We start from the raw sequence: 8781 nt of genomic DNA on the forward strand, positions 1-8781 counted from the left end.
GTGAGCTTTCTAATCGAAGCAAATCCATCAGGCATCAGCTGCACGCAACATCTATCTATGGGCAGCCATACTATCTCAGCCATTTTGGATCAGTAGACCAAATCCCATCAGATGAAAAATTTTGTACCTAGGCAACACCAAATCATAGCTCTGGACCTGTCAGTCTCCGGCTCCATTGCCTGACCGCACACGCCCACTCGCCGCACACCGCCCGACGGGCTCGCTGTTGGCCTTCCGCCGCTGCCGCACCCAGCCATCCGCTAGAGTTGAGAGAGAGAGGCGAGTCTTCGGCTCCATGGTCGGCTGCTTTCACGAGACGCGCGCTCGTGACGCTGGCCAAGACGCGCACGCCCGCGCCGAGCAGAGCCGCGTGCCTGGGTGCGCGTCCACGAGATGGCCCGACGTTGCTCTTCCGCCGCCACCGCCGCCGCACCCAGCCGACCGCTGCCTGCTAGCGTTGAGAGGGACGACCGAGAGATAAGGGGTAAGTTTGTCTTTTTATAGGGCTTTTGTTAATTTTTAATTGCTTTGATCCGGATGTAGATAACTGAGTTAAGAATTGGGGTAAACGGAGCCTTCGTTTTGGAAAAGTAGGGGTAAAAACACAAAGTAAAAAAAAGTGGGGGTAAAATCATAATTGGGATTTGAAATAGGGGCAATAATCCCCATTTAAAAAGTTGAATGTGTTACAATAGGTAAAACATGTGTTGTAAACCATGTGTTACTCCATTCCACACTATATACTCTACTACAATGTGGAAGTGTTACTAAAACACTAAAAAATTGTTACAAAATAAAATCACTGTAACACTACACAATGTTACAGTAGATATGTGTTACAAACTATGTACTCCATCACATTATGAAAGTGTTACTATAGCTAAAAAAAGTGTTACAACAGAGAATCACTGTAACACTAGACAAATGTTCCAATAGATATGTAAATGTGTTAAATTGGTGTTACTGTGTCCCCGTGTTGTAGTAGTGTCGTTGGATCGTCGTCGTCCTCTCCCTCCGCTCCACCGCCATTCACTCCTGCAAATTAAATTAAAACAAAATTTGGGATTCGGCCCGTGATTGAAATTGAAACAGGTTCGTGCTATGAGACCTGCATGCTGCTGTCTATTCAATTTTGACTGGTCAACTTAGCTGCGACGAATTTTTCGAATTTTGTTCAAGTTAAACAGACTAACAGACGGTGGGCATGCAGGGAGGGGTGGTTCTCCGGTTATCCAAGCGGCCATTTGGTCTGATTGGGATCGACGGGGGGGGGGGGGGGGGGGGGGGGGGGGGGGGGGGGAGGGGGGGGGAGGGGGGGATGAAGCTAGAGTGCTTGCATAGGTCCAGGTTGCCTGCCTGCCCTGCCCAACTGGGTAAGAGAGGTGCAACTAGAGCTGCGTGGCCTACTAAACTTGAGCGACGGCACGGTGTGCAAGAATTGAGAAAGGACCTACTAGCGCCGTAGAGCTTCAGGAGCAGGTCCGGATCGAAGTCGCCCCCAAGTGCAACAGCCACGACGAGGGCGAGGAAGGACAAGCACAGGTTGACGAAGGCAAAATTACCGCGGCCGCGGCCACGGCCCACCGTGCTCAGCCACAGCCCGACGAAGAGGGTGACGACGCCGGTGAGCACGGCCGCTGTCAACGCGGGCGTGTACACGGGGGCCCTCAGACCAGTGATGCACGCAGAAGCTGAAATGACCACTGCGAGAGGCCCGACATCAGCGCCCCGCGCCTGCAGCAGCAGGCGCCGCCGGGGGCCTCCTCCTCCGCCGGTAGCTTGCGCTGCTCCTGCCGCCGTCGCCGCCGCGCTCAGCATGATATTACTATCTTCCATCGAGTGATGACGGGCGGCGGGCCGGAGGACGATTGGACGAAGGCGGAGCGGGGAGGCACTGAGTCAGGCAGACTGTACCAGAGTATTTATAGAGGAATTTTTTTTTATTGATTTCTCTCTTTTTTTATTGATTTCTCTCTACCTGCGACACAACTATTCCCTCCATATTGGGCCCACCGGCGCTCCTTGGCTCGCCCACCCGGCCCTTCCCACGCTCCCATCGCTCGCCCGCACGGTGGACCCGGTCTCGCGGACTCTCTCCCCGCCCGCACTCGTACTGTACGTACTTATGCACTCAACCAAACATCAAGGCCTTGATGTAGCAAGCAAGTCTGTCTCAACTTAGGCCTGGCTGGGAGAAGCGAGCCAAGCTCTCCTCGTCATGGAACCAATCACGCCCCAAAAGGACGTCTCGCACACCACAGGGGCATCTTGGGTGCCGTTCAAAGGAATCATTTTGTGTTTGGATCCAGGGATGTCCCATCCAATATTTGGATGTTAATTAGGAAGACTAAACATAAGGTAATTATAAAAACTATTTATATAAGGCGTGACTAATTAGCGAGACGAATTTGTTAAACCTAATTAATCCATCATTAGTATATGTTAGTGTAGCACTGTATTATCAAATCATGGACTAATTAGGTTTAATAGATTCGTCTCACAAATTAGTCTATATCCGTGTAATTATTTTTTGCAATTAACCTATATTTAATAATTCTAATTAGCATTAAACATCGACGGGGCTAAAGTTTAGTCCCCATCTAAACACCCCGAGCGGGGTGCCGGAAGCGGACACGTGGTGAGCGTGAGACATCACGCGGGGAAGTGCCAGGGGAACGAGGGGAAGTGCCAGGGGGATTTTTTTTATTTTTAACACTTTTTAAACTATTTTTAAAATTGACACTGTTTTTTTTCTTCAAATCTAACACTTTTTGCCACGCCTATTCGCACGGCGCGACGAATTCAAGCTGTCGTGCCATGCATGGGGGGCGCGGCGAGGCTGCCAACGTGACAGCGACCAGGGCCGCTGACCGGTGACGTGGCCCAGCTCTGCCGCGCCACCGATCAGGGCGCGGCTGTGACGCGCCACCCGTCAGGGCGCGACAGAGCCAAATAGAGGCCCGCGGCCCAGTCCATTTCCTCCCTCTCTGTTTCACTCCGCGCCGCACAGCAGCCGCCTCTGTGCCGCCCAGCCCCCGCCGCCGCGCCTCCTAGCCCGCACCGCCGCGCCATTGCCTCCCGGCTCCCCCACGACCGGCCGCCGAATTTTCCTCCCTTGCAGTTTCCCTCCCTACCTTTCCCGAAGCTCCTCCTCGGCCTTGTCAAGGTAATGAAGCTCCTCCTCGACATCCACGGTGGATCGAATGATTTGAATGAGTAGTTAGGGTATGGAGAAAAATATGAGTTCGTTAGAACATTGGATTGAAGGATTAGGATTAGGATTACCAATGTTTAGGTTAATTGGTTAGTTAGAATTATGATTACCATGTATTTTGCTTGTTTAAGTTTGCATCTCAACTTTTATATGTGAATAAATATATGGACACACTGTTGATGTACCAAATTTTATTTTTTATTGACCAAAGTATAGTTTTTATATAGTTTTCATGTTTGTATCTAAGATAGAGTTTGCACCAAAATGTAGGTTATATTTTATTTATTGTAATGCAAATGGTTCTCATTGATATTAATTTGTGATGTTTTGATTTTTGTTTGTTAAATTACAACCGTTTTGTTAGATGCAAGATATGTATCGGGAGGAGTTTTGGCGAAAACGGAGTCGTCCTCGAGAATTATACCCCGACATGTCTAGCAAAGATGCCCCCGTCCCTCCTGACCTCCCTGTCCCTAACTGTGACTGTGGTTTCCCAGCCGACGTGTTTCAATCAAGACATCTAGACACAGCGACGCGTTGCTTCTACACATGCAGTCGTTTTAATGTAAGTAATTGTTTCCACTATCTTTTTTTTTCTTTATTTGTGTATGTAGGTTACTAATATTTTGTTGGAATATTGTTTTGTAGGACCATGAGAGATGCCTTTTCTTTCAGTGGATCGACGGTGCAGACAAGTATGACCCTAGGTACCTTCTTTTCGACGATTGGTGTAGAGGGAGACATCCACGTGAGCACTTCCAATGGTGGGTTCCACGCCCCTAATCCCCCGCCAATGACGGCTAAGGAGAAGCACCTAGCCGCAGTTAGACGACTTGAGGAACCTCCTCTGTGCGAATGCGGAGATCGAGCTATGATAAACCCTGAGAATACGTTGGAGTTTATGTGTCCGAACAAACATGAAGTAAGTGAAAAGTGTATCTGTTTAAATGTTTAGCTCTATATGTGTGTGAGTACTAATGTATTCTCTTGTAGCATTATGGATTTACGAAGTGTCATTTCAATGAGTGGCTCTACGGTCCAAAGAATCAATGGCCGGAACCACCAAAGGCAAAGGAAAAGAAGAAAGAAAGGTTAATTTACAAAGCACCTCCAGTCAAGTGCGAATATGGTATTAAATTCAACTACGGTCTAGTCCCTTTGGAGCTTGGAATAGGCCATTATTGCGGCCATATGGTTGACTATGATGAGGTTGGTTATTTTTGTGGTAAACATGAAATCGTATTTTGTTTCTTTTGGTAAGACATATATGATATAATTTTTTGTTTGAACAGAGCACTAGGAAATACAGGTGGGAATGTTATGATGCTCAAGCTAAGTTCTTGGATGAACTGAAGGGGAGGCAAGTAATTGCACGGAAGGGAGGATATGGACCTGACTATGTCAACCTATTCGTTAAACATCACAAAAACAAGATGCGTGAGTTTGCTAGACAGCGCGGTATTCGTAACCCAATCGATGTTGGGCTTGACAAATGAGGATTGGAGAGACGGAGGGCGTTAGAGGAGGAGAGGGCAAGGAAGGAGGCAAGAGAGGAGGAAAGGGTACAGATGCAGGTCTTGAACGACCATGTTGTTGCATTGTGTATCAGTGAGTCATTGGAAGCATTATTATTTTCATTGTCTGCTTTTAAATGTAATATAATTGCGTTGCTAACTTATTGCATTTCATACATGAAGGGATTGGATGTAGCGAGGACCATGCCACAGAGGTGGCCCGTGCAAGATTTGTGGAAAAGAAGTTACATGAGCACAGAACGCGAGCTGGTCACACCGTTCAATCTTCGATTGTGTTGTATGATGAGGAGGACGAGGATGAGGATGACACTGCTAGGTTGAGTGATCTCATCGCTCTTACTGAGGTAGGCTTATAGGCGGAGGAGGCTGAGGACGACACTAGTAGACTGAGCGAGCTCATCGCTCTAACAAAGGCGGGCTTACAGGCAGAGGAGGCTGAGGATGATATTGGTAGACTGAGCGAGCTCATCGCTCTAGCAGGCTGAGGACGATATTGCAGGCTGAGGAGGATGACGACGCATTCTTCACTCATGCCGTAGATGAAGCGAAGGCCACTTACTACAGGCGATAGACAGATCAAGGCAATGCAGGTGAGCCTAGCCACATGAGCCAGACGAAGGAGGACACATTCTTGACTCAGGCCGCAGAGGCCGCAGGTGAAGTGGAGGCAGCTTACTACAGACGACAGGTAGATCAGGGCAATGCAGGTGAGCCTAGCCATAGCAACGAGGTTGTGGTAGAGGACTGGTATTCGGATGACTAGTTGCTTACTCAGTATGTTTCAGACCCAAACGATGCGCTCAGAAGGGAGTCTGGCCAGCGCCTAGCATGGGTTTGCCACGCCAGCAGCCACGGCGCGGCAAGGCTGACATGCCAGCAGCCATTGCGCGACAATGCTGACACACCCCCAGCCATGGCGCGGCGGTCAAAGAGGTAGCAAAAGGAACAAGGCACTTCTATTATGTCATCGTGTTGGTTTAACGAATAGGTCAACAGGAAGGATAAGTGCACGAGACAATCAATACACAAGTTCAGCAATACTAACTTGTACGCGTCCTAAGTTCATCGCAAGTTCAAGAATACCACTGTTCAACATAAGTTCAGCAAGTCATAACTATGACACAAGTTCATCAATACATAAGTTCAACATTACTCGACATACTACATGTTCCATCAGTATATGGGTGTCCGAGTACAAGTGCATCATGTCATCCTAAAGAACTCCTATGACCCAGGAGTATATGGGTACCGCGGACGTCGCTGCCTCTTCGGACGTGAAGGCAGCACGTTAGGGGTGAACCCAATGTTGGTACGGTCTCGCTGGCGGTACACCCGATGGTACTGCTGAGTGTAACTAGGACCCTACAATTACAATATAGGCATCGTTACTTACAATGTTTAAGTAATTGTGACGTATATGGCGAAGGGTTGTTTCAAGTACCTGTGCGTCGAACTATGTAGGAAATGGTGCATCACCAAGCTGAGACATCCCAATCTCATCGTAGTCCTCGTCCTCCTCCTCGTCCTCCTCATCCTCGTCCTCCTCATCGTCGTGCTCCGCAGGACCCTTGCCGTGATTGTCAGGAGTATGAACATAAGAGGTCCCACCAACCATCGTGTCGGAGGAACCTGCTCGTGTTGGCATAGTGCTCGAGCGTAAGGAACTAGACAATTTCGGGTCATAGGGCATCTCCCACGGAGTATCCACGCAGCTGAGCTTCTGTGCCAGCTACTTGCAACTGCTCCTCACTTTCTGCAAAAAAAGAAAACATGGATGAATGAGTCATGTGAACCATTTAACAACTGTCATGGCTTTGAGAATAGAACATACATCGATGAAGACGTGTAGAATGTCGTGCGGCTCCCGTCTGGTCTCGTGAAGTCACACAGCTGCTTCGTTGGACAGACTTGTCAACTGTGATGCCTGCATACACAAGCGAGCTAAGTTTGCAAAAGTATAATTCATAGGAATGCCGACGTGCAGTTGTATTGAAATTCAAATTTCTTACCACGTATCTCTGTAGCGGGGTTCTCTGAAGCTGTGTATCCATCCTTGTTGCCTCGTCGTACGCATCAGCGATGTCATCCTCGTCTTCGTCCTCATCAATTGGCTTGTTAGTGTAGGGGCCTGCATATGTGTGCGGGTACTCCTATGCAACCATTGGAGGCAGCGGTAGAAGTTGTGTTGGTCGTGCGGCGGTATCTCGGTGATCAGGACCCTTTGCCGACTGTCCCATTCGTGGATGAACGGAGCATGCATCACGGCCTAATTCTTCTCCTTGTACCTATTCCTTCGATCGTACCTACAACTTTAACGTAAGTTAGTGGTTGTATATATGCACATGACTGCTAAATTATTATGTTTTAGTTGTCGCACCCGTGCAACTTTTTGTTGGTTGTGTACAACAACGGTGGGCATGGCTACAATCTTCCGAACTGCCTATACACCCTTATAGGGTAGTGCATCTCAACCACGTGGAAGAAAATTAGTGGCCCGTTAAAAAGCCACTCGTCCGACTCTTCCTCAGTGCGAGGACTCAGGTACCCCTCTAACTCGAATCTGGACCAGGGACACAAATTGACCTAAAAGTTATCTAACTACAGTTAGATTTTTGGAATGATAAAAAAGCAACAACACCAACTAGCAGTATCAAAGTGGTCGTTACCTGGTGCTGTGTCAGGACATCTAGCGTGTCCGAGTACTGCCTGTACCGCCGCTTTGGGTTCCCTCTAACTACCTTCGCTTCTTACCAGACGTATAGAGCAGTTGGTCCTACGTCCACATGATTCCATGCCTGTATTGAATAGGATAGTCAGTCACTAGTGCGGCATCAAGTTTGAGAAAAATAAAAAATCGATGCACTTACAGGTAAACCGTGAACAACGGACCTGCCGACTGGCCATCGCTCCCAACACCAAACATGTAGTAGATAGGAACAACCTCCTAGGTTGGCACCTCCTGTACTGCGTCGGCAGGCAACGCAGAGCTGGTGGTAGATCCATGCTAGGACCGCCCTGCCCTAGCTGTACGCTCCTATATTCTCCCATGGCTGGCTCAGTATGTTGAGGAAGGCCCAGCTGATGGTGTTACCCGACGCGTCGGGAAACAGGAAGGCTCCTAAGAAGTGCCACAGTCACACCCTAGCATACCTCTCGATCTCCTGCTCTAGAGCCTCTGGGTGCAGCGGCGCCCTGAAGTTTTCTGTTATCCAGACCGAACTGACACCAGATGTTTTCCTGAAATATTTTGCAAACATTAAATTAGAGCTGACACTGGATGCTACATGAGAGCTGAGAGAACAAAAACAAACATTAAATTAGACAAAGACAATACGCATCATAAAAGTTATGTACTACACTCTCTATCTAAATAGCAAAATAATTTACATAATATGTTCTGGTGTCAAAATGGTAAATGTTTGGAACGTAGAAATTCTTACTTTGCTCTCTTAGCATCCTCGTCCTCGGGTAGTCTTCTGCCACAGAACAGCTCCACCAAAGTCCATCCAGTGATCGTTATCAAGGATCCCAGTCACTGGAAGACCCCCCAACCGCAGACATACTATCATCTTCACGTCCTGCATCGTGATAGTCATCTCGCCGCACGGAAGGTGGAAGGTGTGGGTCTCTAGCCTCCACCTGTTGGTTTTTAATTCAATACAAGAAGTTTTTTAATTCCAACAATGAGACAAATCAATGCTTTGTACTGTCGCAAACGTGTATCAAATCATACCTATTGACAGCAGCAGTGAGAAGTGCAGGGTCAAGGATCGGTAGCCCAGTGTTGAAGACCCGGATGATCTCAAGGAAGCCGGCACGCTGTATGTACGGCCGGTATCGCTCGTCCCAGCGGTGCGGCTGGTGCGTGCATAGTCTAAGAGGTACCAAGTCCTCCTGAAGCTCCGACAGGCGCTTGGCTCGGTGGTCCTTATCGTAGTGCACCTCAAGAATAGGGTACTATGGATGATGATCCCCCATCCTAGTTCAAATTTCAAATGAATATGTTAGAACAAATATTAAGAGTACTATAAT

The 8781-nt window shown here is 48.2% G+C and overlaps 1 pseudogene; it reads right to left on the bottom strand.

Moving 5' to 3' along the window:
* Positions 1 to 6428: 6428 nt before the first annotated feature.
* Positions 6429 to 8345, bottom strand: LOC136460296 (serine/threonine-protein phosphatase 7 long form homolog; annotated as a pseudogene).
* Between the last annotated feature and the right edge of the window lie 436 nt (positions 8346 to 8781).

This window comes from Miscanthus floridulus, chromosome 6, assembly GCF_019320115.1.
Source record: "Miscanthus floridulus cultivar M001 chromosome 6, ASM1932011v1, whole genome shotgun sequence".
Lineage (NCBI taxonomy): Eukaryota > Viridiplantae > Streptophyta > Magnoliopsida > Poales > Poaceae > Miscanthus > Miscanthus floridulus.